The following is a 26072-nucleotide window of genomic DNA, read 5'->3' as shown; positions in this document are numbered from 1 at the left end:
CCACAGGCACATGCCACCATGCCTGGCTACCTTTTTTATTTTTTGTAGAGATGGGGTCTCACTATATTGCCCAAGCTAGTCTGGAACTCCTGGGCTCAAGCCATCCTCCCACCTCAACCTCCCAAAGTGCTGGGATTACAGGCATGAGCCACCGCACCTGGGGCCAGCTTTGAAAGATTTTGATTTGAGGTTCGCAGTTGCCATTGCCACTTTGCTGAAAAAAGGGGCTCAAATTCCAGTGGAGTGTGAAGTCAGTCGTGATGGGTGCATTCCCAAGGCCGAGACATCCCTGGAGTAACTTTAGATGTCTGTCCTGGGCTGTGTACTGGCAGAGAAGGAAGGCAGGCTGCCACATCCTAACACCTGAGTTCCGGTTTGGGACACACAGAGAACTCTGTGCTCCCGCCTGCACTCTGCCTTCCCCGACTTCCTCCCCATTCCTGACGTTTCACTTGATTGTCAGGCCCAGCTGGCAGCATTCTGCTGGAGCCACTGGGCCAGCAAGCCTGAGAGGTGATGACCCCTTTAGTACCTCGGGACACGGGCGTTCGCCGTTGTCTCACAAGTGACTGTCCCTATGAGCTCAGTTCTTTGTTCTGGGTCTCGAGTCTGGAGAGCCCCGGCTTTGCTTGGGGACGTCCTTTGGAAGTAAGAGCAGCATGTGAAAGCTACACAGTTTGGGGAGAAAGTGCTGAGTCTACAAGACACCTCCCCACTGGAGCTGGCACTGTGGGAGAGAGAGGAGAACTCTTCAGAGATTTCCGTTAAAAGACTGGAATGAGAAGCAGATGGTTCATACTGGTTGAGATAAGAGGCCAGCGCCTTGCTGTAGTTTTAATTTTCCGCAGGATCCAAATGATTGTAAAGATTATGTTTCTCCACCTCTGCAGAATCACCCCTAAGCACTGCATTCACGATTCTGCAGAAAAACTAGGCAGCCAGACAGACCTGGTTCAAATCCCAGCTGCCACTTTCTTGTGGCAAGAATAGGATGAGTTTTGCTCAACCTTATCTCAGCCTCAGCTTCTCAGTCTGCAAAGTGGCACTACTCCACTATATCACAAGATGTTTAAGAGCATCAGTGATGTCTGGAAATCAGTTAGCATAGGGTGAGTGTAGATAAAGCCTAATCCACCGCAGGGCCTTTCGGCTTTCTTTGCCTCCGTTTTCTCATCTGCTAAGTGGGAAGAAATTTTCCTTGCATTGGAGTGATGTTAAGTCTCAAAATGCATAGCCCCCGAAGTCAGCAGAGATACAGAGCAGTTTTTAGTGGTAACTGAACAGAGTGGTTTGACTCCAGTACACCAGCTCAATGCCAGTTCTTGGGGCGGAGCAGTTGACCCGTGGGGGTGGACGATTAAACAATGCACAGAACCTTAGAACCTGGGACCATGAGGGATCGCTGAGCTGATTGGGTCTAAACCAAGTCCCTTTGCCTGATGCTTAAAGCCTCTCTCCTGTATCTTACACGAGAAGGCGTCCAGCCTCCAGAGTGGATCCCACTCCAAGGCAAGGAGCTTTCTTAGTTAATGAGCCAAAATCCACCTTCCATTTTGTAACTTATTGAAGATTGCAGCCATAGTACAGGACAGAGCTGGGACTCCAACCCAGGTCTGAGTGCATAGCCCATGACCCTAACACCCGGGCCCCGTTGCCTCTGTAATCCAAGGTTCCTACTGTTGCACTCCATTCTGTCCAGGACCCAGCACAGCACTGGGAACCCAGCAGGATTAAAGAAGGGCCAGGGTGACCATGCAGGGGGACCTTGGGGAAGAAGGCTGACCTCTGGTCGGGAGCTCTCAAAAATTTTGGGATCAGGCTGGGTGTGGTGGCTCACTCCTGTAATCCCAACACTTTGGGAGGCTGAGGTGGACAGATCACTTGAGGTCAGGAGTTCAAGACCAGCATGGCCAACATGGTGAAACCCCGTCTCTACTAAAAATACAAAAATTGGCTGTGTGTGGTGCACGCCTGTAATCCCAGCTACTCAGGAGGCAGAGGCAGGAGAGTCACTTGAAAGGAGGGAGAGGTTGCAGTGAGCCGAGATCTTGGAGCCACTGTATTCCAGCCTGGATGACACAGCAAGACTCTGTCTCACAAAAAAATAGAGGAGTTTGGTATCAGCAACCTGACTGTGGTCCCTGAGCTCTGGCCAGCCGTTCTTCTGGCCTACAGATGCTGATAGGCCCGTGGGACCAGCACAGGAGTGAATAGGAAGTGTTCCAGCAGCCGGGTGCCCGGCGGGGCAGATCGGAGAAGGCTGATCTTGGACAGGCCTCTTCAAGCTGACCCCAGGGCATCCACTTCCCCTGTGGAGGAAGCTCCTCAGGTTGAACGATCATTCGTTGATTTTAATTTTTCCTCCTGGAAAACTGGCCTGCCGCTCCCATCCCCAGAGGCATCCATGTCCCAGGGAATTACCAACACTCAACATGTAACTTACATTGCGCATCGACTGTGAAATCAAGGAGAACAAGAGACGAGGAGCTTGTGTGCTGGCAGAGAGACCGATGAATCATGAACGAATGAGAAAGAGACAGACAAGGGTGACAAAAATAAAATGTGTTGATCTGAAAGCAGTGGGACTACTTTAAGTTGGGGTCAAGGAAGGCTGTTCTGAGCAGGTGGTATTTGGGCTGAAGAATGAGACAGTCATTTCGGGCCTGGGGGAATCTCATTCCCGGCAGGGACACAGCAGATGCATGGCAGGTCCCACGTTGGGAGGACTTGAGGTCATCATTAGAAGGTTGGGTTTTATTCTCTCTGCAATTAGAGATCTTTGATAGGTTATTAACTAGGGAGTGACATGATGTGTTTCACTTTAAAATAATCCCTATGGCTGCTCTGTGCAAAGTGGATTGAAGAAGACCTCGATGGGATCAGAGAGACCACTTAGGCGGCTGCCACAGTCAATTACAAGTGGAAGTGGCTTGGATTCAGGTGGAGACAGGAAGAGAGGATGACCTGGAAATGCTGGGAACAGTCCAGACATGAGTAATTGCAGTCAGTGCCTGGGTTCGGATCCAAGCCCTGTAATAATGTATGAATTTGAACCTCCCTTTCCAAGTTTTTTTTTTTTTTTTTTTTTTTGGAGACGGGGTCTTCCTCTGTCACCCAGGCTGGAGTCGACTGGCGTGATCGCAGCTCACTGCAACCTCCGCCTCCCAGGTTCAAGAGATTCTCCTGCCTCAGCCTCCCGAGTAGCTGGGATTACAGGTACAAGCGACCACACCCGGCTGATTTTTTGTAGTTTTAGTAGAGAAGGGGTTTCACCATGTTGGCCAGGCTGGTTGCAAACTCCTGACCTCAGGTGATCCACCTGCCTCAGCCTCCCAAAGTGCTGGGATCACAGGCGTGAGCCACCGCGCCCGGCCTTCTGGCTCTTGTGAATAGTGTCGCAATTGGCAGGGCGCGGTGGCTCATGCCCGTGATCCCAGCACTTTGGGAGGCCAAGGTGGGCAGATCACCTGAGGTCAAGAGTTCAAGACCAGCCTGGCTAACACGATGAAACCCCATCTCTACTAAAAAAATACAAAAATTAACCAGGCGTGGTGGCACACACCTGTAATCTCAGCTACTCGAGAGGCTAAGGCACAAGAATCACTTGAACCAAGGAGGTGGAGGTTGAAGTGAGCCAAGATTGCACCACTGCGCTCCAGCCTGGGCAATAGAGTGAAACTCTGTCTCAAAAAGAAAAAACAAACAAACAAAAAGTAAGTAGTGCTGCCATGAACAGCAGCAGATAAGTATCTGTTCGCGTCCTTGCTCTCAGTCTTTGGGGTATGTACCTAGGGGTGGAATTGCTGGGTCTTATGTTGATTCTTTGTGTAACTTTTTGAGGAACTGCCTGTTTTCCACTCTGTGCCACATAGTTTTGGTTGAAGTAGTTACAGAACTGCCCCAGATTGAATGTGGGGAGAGATAGATGCCACCTCCCAGTGAGGGGCTACTAGGTCACAGAGGGAAGAGACTGGGGAGGGGAGATGTTGTTGTGGCCATCTTTGGAATGTACAAACAGCCACTTGAGTAGTCATTACTTCATTTATTTATTTTTGCAGGGAATTTTTTTTTTAAAGGGCCTTGGATCACCTAAGGTCAGGAGTTCAAGACCAGCCTGGCCAACATGGTGAAACCCTATCTCTACAAAAATTAGCCAGGCATGGTAGCAGGTACCTGTAATTCCAGCTACTTAGGAGGCTGAGGCAGGAGAATCACTTGAACCCGGGAATCTGGGAATCGGAGGTTGCAGTGAGCCGAGATAATGCCATTGCACTCCACCCTGGGCGACTGAGTGAGACTCCATCTCAAAAATAATAATAAAATAAAATAAAACAGGGCCTCACCCTGTCACCCAGGCTGGAGTGCAGTGGTGTGATCTCGGCTCACTGCAACCTTGGCCTCCTGGGCTTAAACAATCCTCCCACCCCATCCTCTTGAGTAGCTGGGACTACAGGTGTGCACCACCACACCTGGCTAATATTTTTTTGGTATTTTTTGTAGAGCCAGGGTTTTGCCACGTTGCCCAGGCTGGTGCAGTGACTATTCCCTCTTCTCTTCTCTTCTCTCTCTTTCTCTCTTTCTCTCTTTCTTTCTTTCGAGACAGAGCCTCACTCTGTCACGCAGGCTGGAGTGCAGTGGCAGTGAATATTTCTCTTTCTTTTTCTTTCTTTCTTTCCTTCCTTCCTTCTTCTCTTTCTTTCCTTCTTTCCTCCTTTCTTTCTTTTTTTTTCTTTAGACAGAGCCTCACTCTGACACCCAGGCTGGAGTGCAGTGGTACGATCACGGCTCACTGCAACCTCGATCTCCTGGGCTCAGGTGATTCTCCCACGTCAGCCTTCCAAGTAGCTGTGACTATAGGCATGTGCCACCTGGCTAATTTTTGTATTTTGTATTTTTTTGTAATTTTTGTAGAGACTGAGTTATAGCATGTTGCCCAGGCTGGTCTCAAACTCCTAGGCTCAAGTGATCCACCCACCTCTGCCTCCCAAAGTGCTGGGATTACAGGTGTGAGCCACCATGCCCAGCCTGCAGTGAATACTTCTTGATGCTTGCCCTGTACACACGCTGTGCTGGCTGTAGGATACAGACACGAGTATTGCACGTGTGGTTTTTACCCTCTCACAGCTTGTGGTTACTTGGAGAACAGCCATTAACTAAAATTGCAAAATTAATTTTGGGGAAAGGGGGCTGGACTTTCCTAATATTCTCTTCCTCCTTTTATCTTTAAGTTGGTGAATAACTTAACATAGCAAACTGCACTAAACTTACATACACGGCTCCGTGAATTTTTACCTGTGAATACACCCATGTAACCAGCACCTATATCAAGATCTAGACTATCTCCAGCCGCTAGAAAGTTCCCTCATACCCCAGTGGATAACTGCTATTTAATATCTTCACCATAGATTAGCTGTGCCTATTTTAGAACTTTATAAATAGAATCATACAGTAGCTACTCCTTGGTGTCAGGCGTCTCCCTCTACACTGTTTGTGAAATCCCACAATTAATCCCCTTTTTAAAAAGACATTGATTTGCTGTCACCCAGGCTGGAGTGCTGTGGCTTGATCATAGCTCCCCTGTAGCCTTGAACTCCTGGAATCAAGCAATCTTCCCACTTCAGCTTCCCAAGTTACTGGAACTACAGGTGTGCACCACTACACCTGGCTAATTTTAAAACAATTTTTTTTTTTTTTTTTTTTTTTTTTAGAGACAGGGTCTCACTATGTTGCTCAGGCTGGTCTTGAGCTCCCCGACTCAAGCAGTCCTCCTGCCTCAGCCTCCCAAAGTGCTGCGATTACAGGCATGAGCCACCATGCTGGCCTTCATTCTTTTTTTTTTGGCTTTGTTTTGTTTTTTCTCTTTGAGATGGAGTCTCACTCTGTCACTCAGGCTGCAGTTCAGTGCTGCAATCTTGGCTCACTGCAACCTCTGCTACCCAGATTCAAGCAATTATCTTGCCTCAGCCTCCCAAGTAGCTGGGACTACAGGCGTGCACCACCACAACTGGCTAATTTTTGTATTTTTAGTAGAGATGGGGTTTCACCCTGTTGGCCAGGCTGACCTCAAACTCCTGAACTAAAGTGATCCACCTGGGCTTCCCAAAGTGCTGAGATTGTAGGCATGAGCCACTGTACCAGTCTTGACCTTAATTCTTTAACAACAGCAGTATGGACTGTGAAGGAAACATTCTGTGCCACAGGAGCATATAGTAGTGAGCTGTAATCAAATCTGGAGTGAATAACGTGAACACTGCGAAGAGAAGCACTCACCCTTACTAAGCATGCACTGTTGGCCAGGCCCTGCCCTTAGAAGGAGAGGGTGGGACCTGCCTGGCCAGAGGCCACAAGCTCTGGAACAGTCCTTGATGGATTGGACCCCACCTCTGCTCTTCACTATCCGATGTGATTGAGCAGGTGACTTCACTTCGCTGTGCCTCAGTTTTTCCTTTTGTATAATTAAAATACTGATGGTTACTGCATTATTCCGCAAACCTCAATGATCAATAAACATGCAGCTCTGTAATCAGGGAGCTTGCATTGTTCTGGGGTTGCTGAGGAGATTGAGGTAAAATAGGAGATACCTGTTAAGCAGGAAGAGGGGAGGGAAGGGGAGAGGGAGGGCAGGGGTGCAATTGAAAATCAGACAGCCAAGACCTGAGGAAGACAGGACGGGAGACCTTGGCTCTCTGTGGAAGAGATTTTTGGGGAGTGGAATGGGCAGGAGCAGGCTCTTGGGTCAGGCTCACCTGGCACGTTCAAGGAACCACAAGGGGGCCAGTGTGAGTGGAGCAGAGCAGGAGGGGGTGGCAGGGAGGGGAGGGACATGGAGCTATAGGTGTAGGAGCTATAGGCCTCCTGGAGGCCACTCTGATGGCATTGTCTGTCACTCTGGGATGGGGGTGTATTGGTTCGTTCTCAAACTGCTATAAAGAAATATCTGAGACTGGTTAATTTATAAAGAAAGGAGGTTTCATTGGCTCATGGTTCTGCAGCCTGTACAGGAAGTATAGCAGCTTCTGTTTGTGGGGAGACCTCAGGAAACTTACAATCATGGCAGGAGGTGAAGGGGAAGCAGGCATCTTACATGGCCAGAGCAGGAGGAAGAAAGAGAGCAGAGAGGTGCTCCACTCTTTTTTTTTTTCTTTTTTGGTCTGTTGCCCAGGCTGGAGTGCAATGGCATGATCTTGGCTCACTGCAACCTCCACCTCCTGGGTTCAAGCAATTCTCCTGCCTCAGCCTCCCAAGTAGCTGAGATTACAGGCATGCATCACCACGCCCAGCTAATTTTTATATTTTTAGTAGAGACAAGATTTCACCCTGTTGGCCAGGCTGGTCTTGAACTCCTGACCTCAAGTAATCCTCCCGCTTCTGCCTCCCAAAGTGCTGGGATTATAGGCCGGAGCCACCGCACCTGGCTACACTCTTTTAAACAACCAGATCTCATGAGAACTCTATCACAAGAACAGCACCAAACCGATGGTGCTAAATTATTCATGAGAAGCCCACCACCATGATCCAGTCCCCTCCCACCAGGCCCCTCCTCCAACATTGGGGATTACGTTTCAACGTGAGATTTGGGTGGGGACATGGGTCCAAACCATAGCAGAGGGCCATTGGAAGGTTTTCACCAGAGGGAGGACTGGTGTGATCTGACCTAACTTTTGCAAAGGACTGCTCTGGCTCCTATGTCGGTTGCACACAGACCACAGCCAATGACAGGAGCACGTTGATGGTTAGGACACTGCGGGAACCCTGGGGCTTGGATCACAGGGGAAATGATGGAGGCAGGAAAGTGGGCAGATTCTGGATCTGTTTTCAAGGTGGAGCCAACAGGATTGACGGATGGTCTAGATGTGATGCATGAGAGGGTGCCAGGAAGATGCAGTGACTTAGAGAGCCCTGTGCAAGCACCGAGATCCAGGTAGAGTTGATGAACACCTCTCTATTGTCAATGCATTTTTTTTACGGGTACCTTATACGTATACGAAGGGATACTGGCTTTCTAGATACAGTAATGATATAAAAGTTTCCACTTAAATTGCTGCTGTTAAGGGCCAGGTGCAGTGGCTCACACCTGTAATCCCAGCACTTTGGGAGGCCGAGGTGGGTGGATCACCTGAGGTCAGGAGTTCAAGACCAGCCTGGAGTTTCGGCCAACGTGGCGAAACCCCGTCTCTACCAAAAATACAAAAAATTAGCCAGGCGTGGTGGTGTGCGCCTGTAGTCTCAGCTACTTGGGAGGCTGAGGCAGGAGAATAGCTTGAACCTGGAAGGTGGAGGTTGCAGTGAGCCAAAATCGTGCCATTGTTTTCCAGCCTGGGTGACAGAGTGAGACTCTGTCTCAAAACACAAGCAAACAAACGAACAAAAAATTACTGCTGTTAAAAAGCAAGATAGTTTCAAGCAAAAGCCTTACAAATGTTGGTAAATAATAGAACATTTAGGTGGATGGCAAATGGCGACTTAGGAAAAGCATACACTTTGTGTATTGCTGACATGTTAGCAGAAAAAGAAGACAGTGTCTGAGGGCAAAAGTGACCCTCTTGGGTCTGTGTCCGTTCTCTAAAAACTGAACTCTGCTTGAAATTGAGTGAAATGGATCATCAGTTTGTTATTGGGAAGATAGGAAAGACCTTTAGTTTGAAGGCTTGGAATGCCTACATGAGGGACCAGCAAACTGTTTCTGTAAACGGCCAGACAGTAAATATTTTTGGCATGTGAGCCATGTGGTTTCTCTGGCCACTATTCAACTCTGCCATTGTAGCGCAAAGCAGCCATGAATGAATGAATGAGTGTAGCTGTGTTTCAATAAAGCTTTATTTAAAAAAGCAGGCCAGTGGCCATAGTTGTGGATCCTTAGCCTACAGTCTGCATCCCAGAGCACAGAGCCTCAAGAACATCCTCTTTCCTGGCCTTCCAGAAATTTGAGACTTCTTAACTCCAAGCTTTCCTTTCTTCCACTGTCTTGGGATGAGTTGAGAAGTTTCCCTCTGTGTCAACTGCAAGTGCACTAAACTCCCTGAATGTGCTGACCTACTTTCAACTTTAAGTATTTCCACCTGGGAACTAGAATCCAATTTGACTGGTTCAACGCTAGAAAGCTAATGTCCTTTTTATAGTCTGTTTGGAAGCTCATCTCCTCTTTCCACACCTTCGGAAACCAAACTGAACACAGATCAATTTCCAAGCGCCTCTGGGGCTCTCTGTTAATGCCACGTCGAGTTACTCAATAGTTGTTTTCCTATAATTAAATATCTGGACACATTGGGCTGCCATCCACTGAAGTTACTCTCATGGCCTGGTGAAGTATCTCTGTGCATATTATTTGAGAATGTTAGAGAGGCTTCTTTTCTCCAAACATTTGATAAAATTAATAATACAGGTTATTAATGAAGAATCAGAAACTACAAAAAGGCTGAAACAAATGGCCACGCCATAGCCTCATATCCAAAATGCAACGGTGTTAAACAGAAAACACATTTCTTTCCAGCCTTCCTTTATTGCGTAGCAGTTTATGATTTTGTTTTTTTGTGCCTGTAAAAAATTATAGCCAGACTGCATATAAAATTTTATGTTCTTTTTTTCTCTCATTACATGGCTTCAAAAATCACTTCCCTGTCTTTTTACACAGTTTTCAGTAAATGTCATATAATCAAGTTGTTGTACCACAACTTATTTCAGCAGTCTTCTACCATTGGTCATTTACATTGTTTTCAACTGAGCACGCTTCTTTTTTTAAAAAATTTTTCCAAATTTTTTTACAAATGGGGTCTCACTATGTTGCCCAGGCTGGTCTCGAACTCCTGGCCTCAAGCAATCCTTCCACCTCGGCCTCCCAAAGTGCTGAGATTATAGGCATGAGACACTGTGCCTGTGGCTCTTTAAATTACACTGCTCTGAACATCTCTGAGCATAGAACTATTCCTTCATGCAATATTGCTTGCATTAGCTAAATTTCTAGAGTTGGGATTTTTTTTTTTTTGATGGGGTGCTGTATTAGTCCATTTTCACACTACTATAAAGATACTACCTGAGACTGGGTAATTTATAAACAAAAGAGGCTTAATTGACTCACAGTTCCACATGGCTGGGGGGGCCTCAGGAAATTTACAATCATAGCAGAAAGTGAAGGGGAAGCAGGCACCTTCTTCACAAGGTGGCAGGAGAGAGAGAGAGCACGCAGGGAAAACTGCCACTTTAAAACCATCAGATCTCATGAGAACTCACTGTCATGAGAACAGTATGGGGGGAATCTGCCCTCATGATCCAGTCACCTCCCACCAGATCCCTCCCTTGACACATGGGGATTACGATTCAAGACAAAATTTGGGTGGGGACACAGAGCCAAACCATATCAGGGGCTTTCCAGTCTTTACTGGAAAGCCTGCTAGACAAATTCTAAAAAAGCTATAACACTGAGTTGGGATTTCTTGAGGTCAAAATATTTAATATCTCCTTATGTTGTTTTCCAAAAGGGCTCGATTCAGATACTCTCCAGCAGTGTCTGTTGGGAGAGAGAGAGCCAGGGGTGATGGTCTGGCTTTCAGAACTGAGATCAGACAGGCAGATAGCTGAACTCCCAGGAAGCTGGTTGGTTGGTGGTTGGTTTTTTGCTAGGTTGGTTGTTTTTTTGTTCTGAATCTCATTTCAAAGAGAGCAGATTGACTCCACACCTAACGCACATCCTCAGTTTCACAAAGCAGCTAAGAGGGAAGTCAGGTTTCATAGTCCAAATGATGCTATTGCTTGAGTATAACTGTGCACCAGACATTAGCCCACATTTCTTGGTAGAGCCTTGGTGCCCTTGGATTATGAATTTGCACAGAGTGGAATTGCAATAATTTGTTTTATATTTCTGAGCAGGAACTAGAACTAGGCCTTCTTGTACCAACCCTCTGGAATCTCTCAACTTTCCAAGCCTCCAAAGTGTGTTTCTGTGTTTACTTCACTCTCTGGTTAGGTGGTTTCCACAGGAGTCTTTAGAACAAGAGAGAAGACTAACATTTATTACAAGAAGCAACCAACATTAATCACTTGCCCACATCAGTGCATAAAGCGCCATCGCATTCTTTTTGTTGAATGCAGGTTATTCTGCATGATGGATGTACCCAAGTTTATTTTAACCAGTTCCCACGATGGACAATTAGGTTATTTTCAGTTGATATCAATGAGACAAATTCCTTCAAGTAGAATTATGCTAGGGATAAATGGTTTGTGCATTTACAATTTTACAGATTTTGACAAATTGCTCTCTAAGCCATTTGTATGAATTTCCTCTCTTGCCAGCAATGAATGAAGTGCCAGTTCCCCTGCATCATGAATATGACCAAATATTTCGTGATAAAGTCAGTGTGGAGAAAGCAGAGGAAAGGTGAGATAGCAGCTGGGAGGCCGTCAGGAGGTGGGGGCAGCTGTCTAGGTAGGAAATGATGAGTACCTGAACAAGGACAAAGTAAGGAGGGAGAGGGTGGAGCCCAGAGCTACTGTGGAAGTCCAATTCCGTGGCATGGTGGTGAAGGAAGATAACAGGAAGGAGGAATCAGATTTCCTGAGTTTCTGGCTTGAACAAATGAGTAGGCAGTGGGTCTGTTAATGGAGATGCTCAACATAGGAAAGGAGATAGGTGTAGTGAAGAGAAGATGATGACTGTGAGAACATACTGCACTTGATATGCAGGACATCCTCCTGAACCAGGGAGAGGATTTGGGGATAGTGAATCATTTGTGGAAACCATGAGTGTACATGAGCTCTCTCAGAGATGGGTGGGTGGAAGGATGGATGGATGGATGGATGATGATTGGATAGATGGATGGATGGATGGATGGATGGGAAGATGGATGGATGGGTGGATGGATGGGAAGATGGATGGATGGATGGATGGTAAAATGGATGGGTAGGAAGAGAAGATGGATGGAGAGGTGGAGGGAGAGAAGGCTAGATGGATGAATGAACAGACAGACAAAAACCAGAAACCTAGACTTTATTGTCTTTAGACTGAACCATATGAAATTACTATTTTTAGCCAGGTGTGGTGGCTCATGCCTGTAATCCCAGCACTTTGGGAGGCCAGGGGGGAGGGGCAGATCACTTGAGGTCAGTAGTTTGAGACCAGCCTGGCCAACATGGTGAAACACCGTGTCTACTAAAAATACAAAAATTAGCTGGGCGTGGTCGTACCTGTTGTACAGGTTGTACCTGTAATCCCAGCTACTTGGGAGGCTGAGGCAGGAGAATCACTTGAACCCGGGAGGCTGAGGTTGCAGTGAGCCACAATGGTACCACTGCACTCCAGCCTGGGTGACAGAGCAAGACTCCATCTCATAAAAAAAGAAAAGAAAGAAATTACTATTTTTGTTTTAAAAATTACCAAGTGCTTAATTTTATGCAGGTTGAAATATTTTGGGGGGAAGGATACTGATGTCTACGGTTAACTTTGAAATGCGTCAAAAATAGGATGTGATAAAGCACATGTGGTAATCATGTTAATGGTAGAGGCTAGTAGTAAGTATATAGGTATTTACTGTAAAATTCTTTTCGCTTTGCTGTGCATTGGGAAGTTTCATAAAAAATCATGGGAGGCTGGGCGCAGTGGCTCACGCCTGTAATCCCAGAACTTTGGGAGGCCAAGGCAGGCAGATCACAAGGTCAGGAGTTCGAGACCATCCTGGCTAACATGGTGAAACCCCATCTCTACTAAAAATACAAAAAATTAGCCAGGCATGGTGGCGGGTGCCTGTAATCCCAGCTACTCGGGAGGCTGAGGCAGGAGAATGGCGTGAGCTCGGGAGGCGGAGGTTGCAGTGAGCCGAGATCTCGCCACTGCACTCCAGCCTGGGTGACAGCACGAGACTCTGTCTCAAAAAAAAAAAAAAAAGGAAAATTCATGGGAAATGGGCTAGGCACGGTGGCTCACTGGTGAATATTGTCAATTTCATGTGGTTCCCCTCAATTTATGTTTTATTTGGCGAAAAAGATCCTTCCAGGTTCCCAATCTGTAGCATCAACAGATCTGCTTTGTGGAGTCCCTTTTGGCCCTTGTTCTGCCCCGGTTTGGGGGCTGGGGGCTGACGTTTCTCCCTCTCAGAGTTCAGGTTGAATTGCCCTAACGTGCTGATTACTGCACCGAGGATGCCAGTATCTGGCTTGTAATAATTATAGATTTCCTCTGCGATTTGATCCCATTGGTTGCCTCAGCAACGGCGTAATAGCTCAACCGAAGCGCTGTCACGGTAATTTAGAACCAGTGTGTCTCTCCTGCAGCCTCCGTTCTGGGTGCCTTCACCCCCTTGCCGTCGTCATGGTAACTGATGAGCAGCATGTGACTGAAAGCTCTCTGCCCCCCGCTCCCCATACCCCCTCCCCATCTTGTGGTCATCCTCATTACCTCTTCTGGGCCCCCTGTGGACCTGCGTTGACCCAGCATGGGCTACAATGGGGGAGTTGGGTAATTGCTCCCGATAGGTTCCTCCCCAACCCCCCAGACGGGGTCAGGTGGAGCATGGGAGCCAGAGCAGCCCCTCTGCCTTGGGTGTCTTGGAGATGACTTGGCGCCCCCGGAGCCCTGTCATGGCTGTGGCTGCATCCACAACACTGCAACAGCAGAGTCCTGGGCAAGCCATTTAGGAATCTGAAGCCCTGGATTACTGCTTTGTCCCTTCAGGGGTTCCTGAGCCTGTTTAAAAAAAAAAAAAAAAATCTAGGAAGAGGCCCTGGAAGGAAAAAGGGGAGGGAGATAGCCTATTTTACAAGGTCTGAAATGATGTGGCTTATCCTTCTGGCTTAAACCGAGCTGGGCTTAAAACATCTTTTTTAAAAAATCTGTATTCTATTTTTTTCTCTCTGTTTATCGCTCTCTTTCTGCCTCTGTTAATCTTTGTTTCTGTGTAGTTGTATCCTGTTTCTGTCTGAAAACCCTTCTCTTTCTGAATCCATCTTTCAGTCTCTCACGTTCTGTCTCTCCCCTCCTCCTTCACCTTCCCTCCATCCCTCTGCCTTGCACACTTGCCGGGTACCAGCTGAGTGCATCCTTTTCCCAAATCTGCTCTTCTTCCAAGGGGCCCTTTTCTGTCTCCTCCACCTGTGCCCATGTTTTGGGGACTGCCTGGAAATCCTGGACACCCTCCTGAGGAGGGAGCTTGTGCCCAACGGCACCTTTTAGGATGAACCGAGCCAGCTGCGTTCCTGGTCTCTGCAGAATGACATACAGAAGGCATTTTAAACACACGAGCTGAGCTCGCTGCAGGACTCCGACTACCAGGCACCGTGAGTGCAAATGTGTGTGTGTGTCTGTGTGTGCATCCTTATGTGTGTATGTATCTGCTGGCATGGGGAGGTGGTGCCAGTGTCTGTTAGTGCCTGTGATCTGTGGTGTTGGGGTGTGCAAGTGTGTGGGCATGCACCCTTATGCACCTGTGTACATGTGTGCACATGTGCCTGGCTCTCTGCGTGAAGGACACACAAATGTACATAACAGATTTTTCAAGGACGCTTTGTGAACACAGCAGGAGGAGACCCTTTAAAGTGGGGACAAAATAATGAAAGATGGATATAGAAATGATGAGATAAGGAATTGCTCTTATCAGTAGACTTGCCACACCACAGTCTGCCTGCATCTGGTCCTAGGAAATGAAGTGAGGGTCACCTTGAAAAGGCATTTTTGTTCAAGCTGCAAAATAAATCTTTTCCCTTCGTTCTAAGGACAAGAACAGCACAAACACACACACCCCTTTCTCTTTGAAACTCAGGGGAATGGAAGGCTCAGGGGGCGCTGTCACTGGGCATTTCAGATGGAGTTTGCAGTGAGAGTCTCAGTTGACAGCCAGGGTGGCTCACGCCAAGAGTATATGTTAGGAAGCTCTGGACAGCCACTCTCTTCACATCTTGTGGCTGATTAGAAGTTCATTTTGAATTTTTTCCCAGAAGCAGCCTATGCCCCAAGAGGCAACCAGAAGAAAGCAATTTTAGAAAATGCAATTTCATTTGCAGGGCAAGATGTGGGAATCCTGACAGGTTGCCGTTGAAGATCCTGCAGTTGGTGTGTGCAAGCTGGCAGCCAGGCCGCTGCAGGAGGAAGGGGGTCCTCTGTGCTTTGCATGTCCCTGGGTATTTGGGAAACTTGGCAGCCAGTTGCTCTAAGTGAACCCTGATTCTGGAGTAGGCACTGCCCGGGGCACCCTGGCAGAGAGGACAGAGCCGGAGACAAGGACTGGCCTCAGGGAGTTTCCATTTCAAGTAGGAACAGACCTAATCACACGTGATACCCTCACACTCAGACACATTGCTGCTGCCTGCATTTCCTCCGGGCTGCCATCCCCCTTCCCCTGCCTTGGCCTCTGTCTGCCACGGCCGCCCTTGTCTACCTGCCAAGCTCTAATCATCATTAAACATCCCCTGTCACCGCTTCCCGGAAATCTTTAACTTCCACCCAAGAACGGCTAACACTATATGCCCTCCTCTACCTGCAGAAATCACTTGCAGCCTCTGACATCACGTGTCCACCCAACCTCTTTCCCCACACTTGCCCGTGAGCTGCACTTCATTTTGCAAGGACATAAAGACAACTATTCACGCAACTACATGCAAAATGACTGGCTAGGATCCTTAAAATGCCAATGCCTTTTGGCCGGGCACGGTGGCTCAAGCCTGTAATCCCAGCACTTTGGGAGGCCGAGGCGGGTGGATCACGAGGTCAAGAGATCGAGACCACCCTGGCTAACACGGTGAAACCCCGTCTCTACTAAAAATACAAAAAAATTAGCCGGGCGTGGTGGCGGGCGCCTGTAGTCCCAGCTACTCGGGAGGCTGAGGCAGGAAAATGGCTTGAACCCGGGAGGCAGAGCTTGCAGTGAGCCGAGATTGCGCCACTGCACTCCAGCCTGGGCGACAGAGCAAGACTCCGTCTCAGAAAAAAAAAAAAAGGCAAAAGGGCTGAGAAATGGTTCCAGGTTAAAAGAGATTAAAGAGCCATGAGCCCAAATGCAATGTTTGATCCTAGGATGAAGCCTGGATCACGGGAACAGAAAACACTTGTGGGCTGGGCTCAGTGGCTCATACCTGTAATCCCAGTGCTTTGGGAGGCCAAGGGAGGAGGATCACTTGAAGTCAAGAGTTAGAGACTAGCCTCAGGAATATAGCGAGACCCCATCTCTACAAAAAATAAATATAAAAATAAACTAGCCAGACATAGTGGTGAGTGCCTGTGATCCCAGCTATTCAGGAGGCTGAGGCAAGAGGATCACCTGAGCCCAAGAGTTCGAGGCTGCAGTGAGCCATGAGCCATGATCATGCCATTGCACTCTAAAAAAAAAAAAAAAAAAAAAAAAATTAAAGACATTTTAGGGATAAGTGGGAATATCTGAATATAGATTGTATGTTAGATAATAGTATTTATAGTATTTTAATGTCATGAATATGCCAATAATAAATAAATAAAAGATAATAGTATTTTATTTTATTTTGTTTTGTTTTGTTTTGAGATGGAGTCTCTCTCTGTCGCCCAGGCTGGAGTGCAGTGGCGTGATCTCGGCTCACTGCAAGCTCCGCTTCCCGGGTTCACGCCATTCTCCTGCCTCAGCCTCTCCGAGTAGCTGGGACTACAGGCGCCCGCCACCATGCCCGGCTAATTTTTTGTATTTTTAGTAGAGATGGGGTTTCACCGTGGTCTCGATCTCCTGACCTCGTGATCCGCCCGCCTCGGCCTCCCAAAGTGCTGGGATTACAAGCGTGAGCCACTGCGCCCGGCCTAGTATTTTATTAATGATACCTTCATGAGAGTGACTTTGTATTTCAGATCATTTGTACTGAGGTTATGTAAGAGAACGTTCTTGTTCTTAGAAGATACAGGCTGAAGGATTTAAGTATGAAATCTCACAATGTCCACAACTAACTCAAGTAATTCAGAAGATAGATAATAGGGTGCGCACAAGTGTGGCAAAACGTTAACAGTTTCGAGGATTACAGGTGGTTATGGAACGATGTTCATTACTTTTATGTGGGTTTGAAGATTTTCCAGTGCCCAGGCTGGACACTTTGCTGAGCTTTGTGTGTGGATTATCTCATTTCATCCTCAGAGCAGCTTGGGGATGGGAGAGCTCTATCCCACCCATTTTCCAGGGGACAAAACAGAGGCAGAACCAGATGTAAGCCCAGGCCACATTATGCCCCCACCCCCTGTTTTGTGAAATTTAGTACTAAAGATAATACATCGCTGTGTGATGTTCGGCAAATCACTTAACCTCTCTGTGATCTGTTTCCTTTTTTTTTTTTTTTTTTTTTTGCTACGAGTGGATAATTATAATATCAGAAGGTTGTCCTGATGGGTATTATGATATATAAAGAACTTAGAACAGGGTTTGGCCTAAATTAAGTGATGAGCAAGTGCCTGCTGTTGCTGCTGCTAATTGTATTTGTTGCTGCAATTGTGATCCCAGCACCCTCGCCTTGGCCAGTGATGGGGAAACCTGGAGGGTGTTTTTTCTTCTGTACCCAGGGCCTGCTTCATGGGTTTGTGATCTATATGGTCACACAGGGTCCTGTGTTCAGAAGATCCCCCCGTGTCACTGGCTTGCAATTTGTAACCATTTTCTCAATAAGGGGCCTCGAATATTCATTTTATGCGCTGGGTCCCACACATCATGTAGCCAGCCCTGTCTGCCCTCTCTTTTTATTGGATCCCGTTGAGAGTCTCTCCTAAACTAAACTACTTGTTCCTGCGTCATCGCAGCAGACAGGCCCAGGCAGGCCGTGGCATATCAGCAGATCAGATTGTATGTTCCTGTGAGCACACTCCAATCCTGATGCGATGCATCAGCCCGCACAGGCCAGTACAGTAGCCGTTCATCACATCTGGTCATTGAGCATCTGAGACGTGGCTATTCCAAACTGTGATGTGCTGTGAGTGTGAAATTCACACCAGATTTTGAAGACTTAGCACACATCCGAAAAAGAAATGCACAATATCTTTTTTTTTTTTTTTTTGAGACGGAGTCTCGCTCTGTCGCCCAGGCTGGAGTGCAGTGGCGCAATCTCAGCTCACTGCAAGCTCCGCCTCCCGGGTTCACACCATTCTCCTGCCTCAGCCTCTCCGAGTAGCTGGGATTACAGGCGCCTGCCACCACGCCCCGCTAATTTTTTTTGTATTTTTAGTAGAGACGGGGTTTCACCGTGGTCTCGATCTCCTGACCTCGTGATCCGCCCGCCTCGGCCTCTCAAAGTGCTGGGATTACAAGCGTGAGCTACCGCACAATATCTTATTAATAACTATATTGATGGCCAGGCATGGTAGCTCGCGTCTGTAATCCCAGCACTTTGGGAGGCCAAGGCGGGTGGATCACCTGAGGTCAGGAGTCTGAGACCAGCCTGACCAACATGGTGAAACTTTGTCTCTACTACAAGTACAAAAATTAGCCAGGAGTGATGGCACACACTTGTAATCCCAGCTACTCAGGAGGCTGAGGCAGGAGAATCACTTGAACTTGGGAGGCGGAGGTTGCAGTGAGCCGAGATTGTGCCACTGCACTCCAGCCTGGGCAACAAGAGCAAAACTCTATCTCAAAAATAATAATAATAACTATATTGATTATGTATCAAAATTATTACATTTTAGATACAATGCGTTAAATAAGATACATGAATAAAATTGGTTTTAGCTGTTTTTGCTTTTTTCATGTGGCTACCACAAAATGTAAAATTACCTATGTGGTTTGCACTGAAAGCTTGTGGTATATTTCTGTTGGGCAGTACTGTCTTAGACCAAACTACCTGTGCCTTCATTGTGACTCCAAACCAAACCAGACCAGCAGGTGACAGCCCAGTGAATCTAAGTTACGTCAACTACACTCTGGCCTTGGTGCTCTAGCTTAGACCAGAGTCTCCCAATCAATCCATCAGGCACCTCCTTCTGTTCCTTCTTTTCTATTCCTTTCTCTCTTAAGACAGTCCAAGACACTGATTTTTATACCCAGTGAGTTTCTCAAGTAGCCTAAAGATATTTTTGAGGCAATGTATTGGGTAAAAAGAAACTGAAATTGGAATCAGAAGAAGTAATTTAAGAATTAAATTAAAATCCCAAATCACCTCTTTTTTTTTTCTTTTAGAGATGGGGTCTCGCTCTGTCACCCAGGCTGATCTCAATCACCTGGGCTCAAGTGATCCTCTCACCTTGGCCTCCCAAAGTGCTGGGATTACGCATCTGATCCCAGATCACCTCTTCTCCATGAGGTGAGCTTGCGCATGTTACTTCTCTGTGCAAGGAAACAGAACAGCACTAGCTTTAAAGCCTCACAGACCCGAGTTTGAAGAATGGCTCTGCCATTGACAAGCTGTGTGACACAGGATAAGCCACAACCCTCTCTAAACCTCAGTCTCATAGGGTTGATGATGCATACTGTGTAATACTGTTGCAAGAGTGGGATAAGATGAAGCAGAACAAATGTCTAACTCAGCAACTGGCACATGGCAGGTGTGCCCTTAATCCCTGCATTCTTAGTGGGATCAGTATTCCCAAGAGAGTGAACATTTATGGGGAAGGAAAGAAATCTTACTCTTTATGAATAAAGTACAGATATAAAATACAATACATAAGCAGATGTACAATTTATCCGTGGAATTAAAATTTCATGGGGTATGTAGCTAATAAAGAATCTTTAGGAGAATGGCAATGAAAAAAAGTTTGAGAAACATTGTACTAATCTGACGGATGAGACTCAGAGGTTGCTTTTCAGTTCAGTTCCTGTGGTCGTCGGAGTATAGGGCCAAAACTCCATGATTGAATTCAGCAAGTGTTTCTGAGCACCTACGATAGCCAGGCACCATTCTGGACCCTGGAAACGGAGGGCACCCTCCAGGGACCTGCTTCCCGGAGCTGGTCTCTGAGGTCCCCTGAGCCAGCCCCTGCCTCTGGGAAGATGACCCCTAAATGGCAGCCTCAGTCAGGGGGCAAGGTTTTAGAGGCCTCCTTACGCCACCTTGAACAATGGGAATAGAAGTCTTTGCCTCCCAGGAGTAGATAAGACGGTGTATGTGAAACATTGACATGGGTGGCATTCATTCATAAAATCAGAGCAGATACCTACACACACAGGCATAAATGAAAGATACTTTGAATTACAGAAAAGTTAAGTCTTTGCAAGTGAATGTAGGAATGCTGCCAGGCACACAGCGTGACTACAGCCACCAACAAAGTGTTTCCAAGTCTGGAGCTGTGTGGTCCTTGAAGAAGATATAAATGTTTCACTTGTTATACACTGTGATTTTTGCGTACTCAGCCATTTTTGGAGTCCGTGAAAGTGATCTGTTTTCTCTAAACGGGAAGTGCCAATCACACTGACCTGATTTGTTCGTTGCTTGTTGGGCCTCCCCACGGGAACACAAGGTCCCACAGAACACAGCAGGATGTGTCCTTGTTTACTGAGGAATCTCTGGGGCTCAGCACAGGTGTGCAGAAAGCATTTATTGAACTGAACAAACAGATTTTACAAGCCGGACCTTCTGTGGCGTTGGCCCGGGTAGCTACTTCAGCGTGGGTACAAGCATGCTTTCTAAGCCAATTCCATTCTTTCACTCCTCCTCCCTTGTAGGATCAGAAATCCAAAGCTAGCTTATCCTTTTGCAGATGTTTCTTTCCATATTATTTCCTACCTTCAGAACAAATGTCTCACATTCGGAGGCTTGGATTTGAAGCCCTGTCTGTTCATTTTCCTCTCCAATTTTTTCAGCGGCTGGGTAACCACCTGCCTGCTAGCAACAGTGTGTTCATGCTCCCTGGATTCCTGATTGAGGTGGGCAGAGAGGACTCTGAGACAGGGGCATGAGGATGAAAGAGGTTGAGGTAGACCAGCTTCTTTCTCATGAAATCTGGATGTTCAGGCTGGTAGCAGGACCACCGCATGTGCCAATAGTCTTTAGCAGCTCATCAGGCCATAGAAGAAGTGCCTTTACTAACTTCAAGTCCAGCCTGGGAAACATAGTGAGACCTTGTCTCTCCCTGTCTAAAAAAAGAAAGAAGAAAGAAGAAGAAGGAGGAGGAGGAGGAAGAGGAGGAGAAGGAAAAGAAGAAGTTGTAAACAATTTTTGTTTACTCGTTTACTTATTTTTGAGATGGAGTTTCACTCTTGTTGCCAGGCTGGAGACCAGTGGCACGATCTTGACTCACTGCAACATTCGCTTCTCAGGTTTAAGCAATTCTCCTGCCTCAGCCTCCCAAGTAGCTGGGACTACAGGCACCTGCCACCACGCCCAGCTGATTTCTGTATTTTTTTGTAGAGTTGGGACTTCACTATTTTGGCCAGGCTGGTCTCGAACTTTTGACCTCAGGTGATCTGCCTGCCTCGGCCTCCCAAAGTGCTGGGATTACAGGCGTGAGCCATCGCGCCCAGCCAAAATGTACAATTTTAAAGAGCTCTTTGAAAACAGAAAATGGCCCGCAACAGGCATCTCTTCTACATCCTGTGTACTTTCTTCAATTGACCCTAAGCCAGTTGAGTGCCTCGTGACCTCACAAATAGATTTCGTTCTTCCCATTTTACAGATGCAGACACTAAGGCCCTGATGAGTTCAGCAACTGGCCTAGATAATATATATGGCCCAGCCCCACTTTAGACCCAATTTCTGGCTCATGTTACTTTCCCAATCTCATTCTCAGTCTTTCTTAGGAATGGACACTTGCCTGTTTTCAATAACAGTATTCCTGTCCCCCTATACAAGTCAGTGATAATTTTATGATGCCCAAGAGGCAGGTGATAGGAAGTCATGCCTGCAGGGAGAGAGGTCTGGGGCCCATGCCGAGAGGAAAGTCAGAAGAGGCTGCTGCAGCTGAAGTCGGAGGAGAAAGGTGGATGGGAGATAAAGCCTCTGTCCCTGTGCCACCGCCCCTGAATGGGGCCCTGTTAGCCCCATCTGCAGAGGCCCAGGGCTCCGGCTTTATGGGTTGCCATGGCGACCCCTGGCCTTGACAACCGAAGTGCACTTGGCTGAGCGTGTCTTTGTGTCCCGTTGAGTCTGCAGAGAAGCCAGCAGCTGGGGCTGCAGACGGGAAAGGAATGTCCCCAGCGTCTGCCAGCACTTTTGTCTTGGTCCCAACGGCTGATAGGAAAATGAGAGGGAGGGTCTTTTCTAGAGAGATCTGGGGAGTCCATTTCTAGCCAATGATGCATGCAAAGAGTTCGTGTTCACAGGACCTGGGAAGCAGCGGAGTAGAAAGGTGAGTCAGACGCCATCTTCGTAGGCTGCTTGTTGAGCATTTACTGTTAACTCAGTGATTTTGCAGCCAGGCACTGCTCTGGGGCCGGGGAAACACTAAGGACTTCTGCCAGCCCACAAAATAGTTCCAATTGCTATTACTCCCATTTCACAGATCGGGAAACTGAGGCACAGAGAGGTTACTAAATGTGCCTGAGGTTATATGGCAGGTCAGTGAGAGGCCAGGGATGGCTAGTCTGGGGGTAAGATCGTTTTGAAGGATGCAAGATTGGGGAGATGCAGGGAAGAAGCAGTTTCATATCCAGCACCTCGCACTCTGCCTCCACAGGCTTCTTTCTCCCTGTATCCCTGGGATGTTTGACCCCCAATTCCAGGGATTTGAGGATCATGAAGACCTGTGGTCATATGCAGGGCCCACCATCCACGCTTTATGATAATTAACAGTAGTTCTCAGCCTCCGAGCCTCCAGAGCTCCCGCAGTACCCAGGTCACACCTGTGAGACTCAGACCTACTTGGTCTGGGTGGGGCTTTGACACAAGCGTAAGCTTCCAGTGAGCGAGCGTCAGGTGCAGCCAACACTAGAAATGTCTGGCTTTTGAGCTCTAAGACCTTGAACAAGCCTTTTAGGCTTCTGAACCGGTTTTAGAAGGCCAATCCTGCAGATTACCCGAAGGACATATGAAAGGTCTATTGCATGTAGTAGGTGAACAGTAAGTAAATAAATGGGAGCTGGTACTTTTACTATGATTATTCTTTCTCCAGAGCAGATTGGAAGAATTTGTTTCCACTTTCACCTGAATTCCTCTCTTTTACTGATTTAAACATTGAACGCGGCCTCTTAGCTCATCTCGCCCCTCCCCGCAATGCACCAGACACACGAAGGAAGCAGAGAGAGCTAATTAGCATTTTAATCAAAAGAAAAAGGACGAGGAGAGGTGGGTGGGACTAACGAGCTCACTATCTGGCTAGACCAGGGTTTTGACTTGTTTTGACTGAGACACGGAGTAAGGAATAGAACTTACTTCAGGCCCACTGCACAGCTGAAACAAAATTTACCAGCGTTTGCTACGTACCCTGACAATTCCTATTCTGTTTGATTTACTGATTGATTTAAATTTCTCTTTCGGTTCTGATCATGTCAAGGAAAAGGTCCCCATGCGATGCTAGCCTGCCTTTAACACCTGTCTGCTCTCTGGCAGTCTCTAGGGAAAGGAGGGGGCCAGGCCTGGGGCTATAGCCTTGGGCAGTCAACTCTGTCCGGCTTTTAATTGAATAACTTGCTTTGATTTTATTATGTTACTTTCCCAGTCACCTTTGTAGCAAATAAAACTTGACAGGGGAAGGTAGCAATTAGGTTTTTTTATTTATTCTATTTTTCTTTGTAGAGACGAGGGTTTCACCATGTTAGCCAGGCTAGTCTCAAACGCCTGGCCTCAACTGATCCATCTGCCTCGGCCTCCCAAAATTCTGGGATTACAGGCATGAGCCACCGCACCTGGGCAGAAGGTAGTAATTGGAAAGGATTCTAGGAAAATTACTTTGTTAAATTGAAAAATCAAGTTGATTTCCAGAAAAATGTTAAGTAAACACAAGTCATATGAGAAATAAGAGCTCAAAGGAAGGGTAGTGTGCTAAGAACTGAGGTTCGGGAAATGCATGGGGGTCTCAGAGACCAGGAGGGGCAGGAACCAGCCTGCTGTCACTTCAGATTTTCAGATTTCTCCAACCTCCTTGGTCACAACTTCATGGCGTGCCAGTGCTCTGAAAGCACCTCCCTTCTCAACCAGGAATCCTTCACCTGCTTCTTTCCCGAGTTGTGCACATCCAGGGTCTAGCAGATTGCAAAGGGCCTGGTAGAGTCAAAGAGTGATGTGTTAATGCCGCTTCCAGGTAGGAGCAAGGCTTGGGGGAAATGTGGCAAATTCTCAGTAATACAGAACTCGTAGCACGCTTGCCAGGTGTTTCTCAGAGTCCGAACGGGCATTAGAAACAATGTGATCCAGCCAGGCAAGGTGGCTCATGCCTGTAATCCCAGCACTCTGGGAGGCCGAGGGATCACTTGAGGTCAGCAGTTCAAGACCAGCCTAGTCAACATGGTGAAACCCTGTCTCTACAAAACATACAAAAATTAGCCAGGTGTGGTGGTGCACACCTGTAATCCCAGCTGCTCAGGAAGCTGAGGCAGGAGAATCACTTGAACCCAGGAGGCAGAGGTTGCAGTGAGCCAAGATCACACCAGTGCACTCCAGCCTGGGTGACAGAGTAAGACCGTGTCTCTCAAAAAAATAAAAGCAAGAGAGGAAGCCGAGAGGCCATTTAGGATATCATTGCCTTCATGCAGGAGAAGGATGATGGCAAGTTGGACCAGAGCATGTTGGAGACTTGCCCACAGGCAGGGATATGCTGGAACCCTGGTCACCCAGCTCCCTTCTATCATCGTGGATGCTTCAGGCATCTGTACGGAGAAAGAGAGACTTCCCTTGTGGCAGCTTGCGTGTGGGGTTTCCAGGGCAAGCCTGCAGGGAAAGTCTGCCTATCTGTGGGGCCTCTTTCCTTGGCAACTCCAGAAATCTCCAGGGATCTCAGACCATGGGGCTCTAGAATGAATGACTACATCTTCAGCAGAAAGTATAAGACAGGAGCAAGTCAGGGACAGGGTAAACGCAAATGACTTGTGTGCCTGTGATTGTCCAGGATGTGTTCGTCTGTTATCCCTAATTCCCAGTGCAACCCTGCAGTGAGAAAAGCATCACTATCTGCAATCTACAAATCAGGAAACTGAGGCTCAGAGCACTTGTGTAAGTTTCACTCTGTTATACAAGTACCTAAGATAGGGCGGTGGTTTGGATTCAAGCTTTATATATATATATATATATATATATATTTTTTTTTTTTTTTTTTTTTTTTTTTGAGACGGAGTCTTGCTCTGTCACCCGGGCTGGAGTGCAGTGGCACGATCTAGGCTCACTGCAACCTCCATCTCCTAGGTTCAAGCAATTCTCCTGTCTCAGCCTCCCCAGTAGCTGGGATTACAGGCACGCATGCCACCACGCACGGCTAATTTTTATATTTGTAGTAGAGACAGGATTTCATCATTTTGGCCAGGTTGGTCTTGAACTCCTGACCTCAGGTGATCCGTCCGCCTCAGCCTCCCAAAGTGCTGGGATTCCAAGTGTGAGCCACTGCGCCCAGCCCCAAGCTTTATATTCTAAATTCCAAATGCCACCTCCATGCACAACCCACATATCTTAATTATCTATTATGGTGCACGTAACAGACATCACTAAGCTATCACATTTTTTTCTGCTGAAAACCTAAAAGAGTGCTTCCTGCTAACAGGTCAAAAAATAATGAAAAATAAAAACTAAATTAAGTAAACCTAAAAGGGGCCGTGAAATCTTTATGTTCACTGCTCCAAATAGGCAATACTCTCATTGGCCAGCCCTGGCACGTGTTGTAATATTTATTTGCCATTTCAATACAGAAGCACAGAAAATTAGCTTCTCTTGGCTAGGCATGGTGGTTCACACCTGTAATCCCAGCACTTTGGGAGGCCAAGGTGGGAGGATTGCTTGAGCCCAGGAGTTCAAGATCAGCCTGGGCAACATGGTGAAACCCCATTTCTCCAAAAAAGAAATACAAAAATTAGCCAGTTGTGGTGGCATGTGCCTATAGTCCCAGCTGCTCGCTAGGCTGAGATGGGAGGATCACTTGAGCCTGGGAGCCAGAGGTTGCCGAGATGGCACCACTGCACTCCAGCTTGGTCAATAGAGCCAGACCTTGTCTCAGGAGAGAAAAAACAAACAAGTGGCAAGCTTGGGGTCACACAGCCTGTAGCAGGTGGAAATTGAAGACTAAGTCTGAATGATCAGAG

General features: G+C 47.2%; 1 protein-coding gene and 1 non-coding gene across 5 annotated transcripts in view; one reads left to right on the top strand and one right to left on the bottom strand.

The window, feature by feature from the left end:
* The window catches only part of ABAT (4-aminobutyrate aminotransferase), a 103297-nt gene that overhangs the window by 19854 nt on the left and 57371 nt on the right, over positions 1-26072 (top strand). Inside the window, exons 1-2 of one of the 4 annotated variants that reach the window (XM_030798653.1) lie at positions 13230-13300; positions 14055-14262. The exons of 1 other annotated variant lie outside the window; for it this stretch is intronic. The gene's annotated coding sequence lies outside the window, so the exon portion shown is untranslated. Of the gene's footprint in view, positions 1-13229; positions 13301-13887; positions 14263-21981; positions 22199-26072 lie in introns of those variants that run through there. 2 more of the 4 variants (XM_030798652.1, XM_030798651.1) reach the window with 2 other exon arrangements.
* Positions 10357-10418, bottom strand: LOC115831337. The gene has a single exon (XR_004026855.1). It is a non-coding gene; the product is annotated as a U7 small nuclear RNA (small nuclear RNA).

The sequence above is a fragment of the Nomascus leucogenys genome, chromosome 18 (genome assembly GCF_006542625.1).
Source record: "Nomascus leucogenys isolate Asia chromosome 18, Asia_NLE_v1, whole genome shotgun sequence".
Taxonomy (NCBI): domain Eukaryota; kingdom Metazoa; phylum Chordata; class Mammalia; order Primates; family Hylobatidae; genus Nomascus; species Nomascus leucogenys.
Note: the sequence above shows the minus strand (reverse complement) of the source record. Positions and strands in the feature narration are given on the sequence as shown.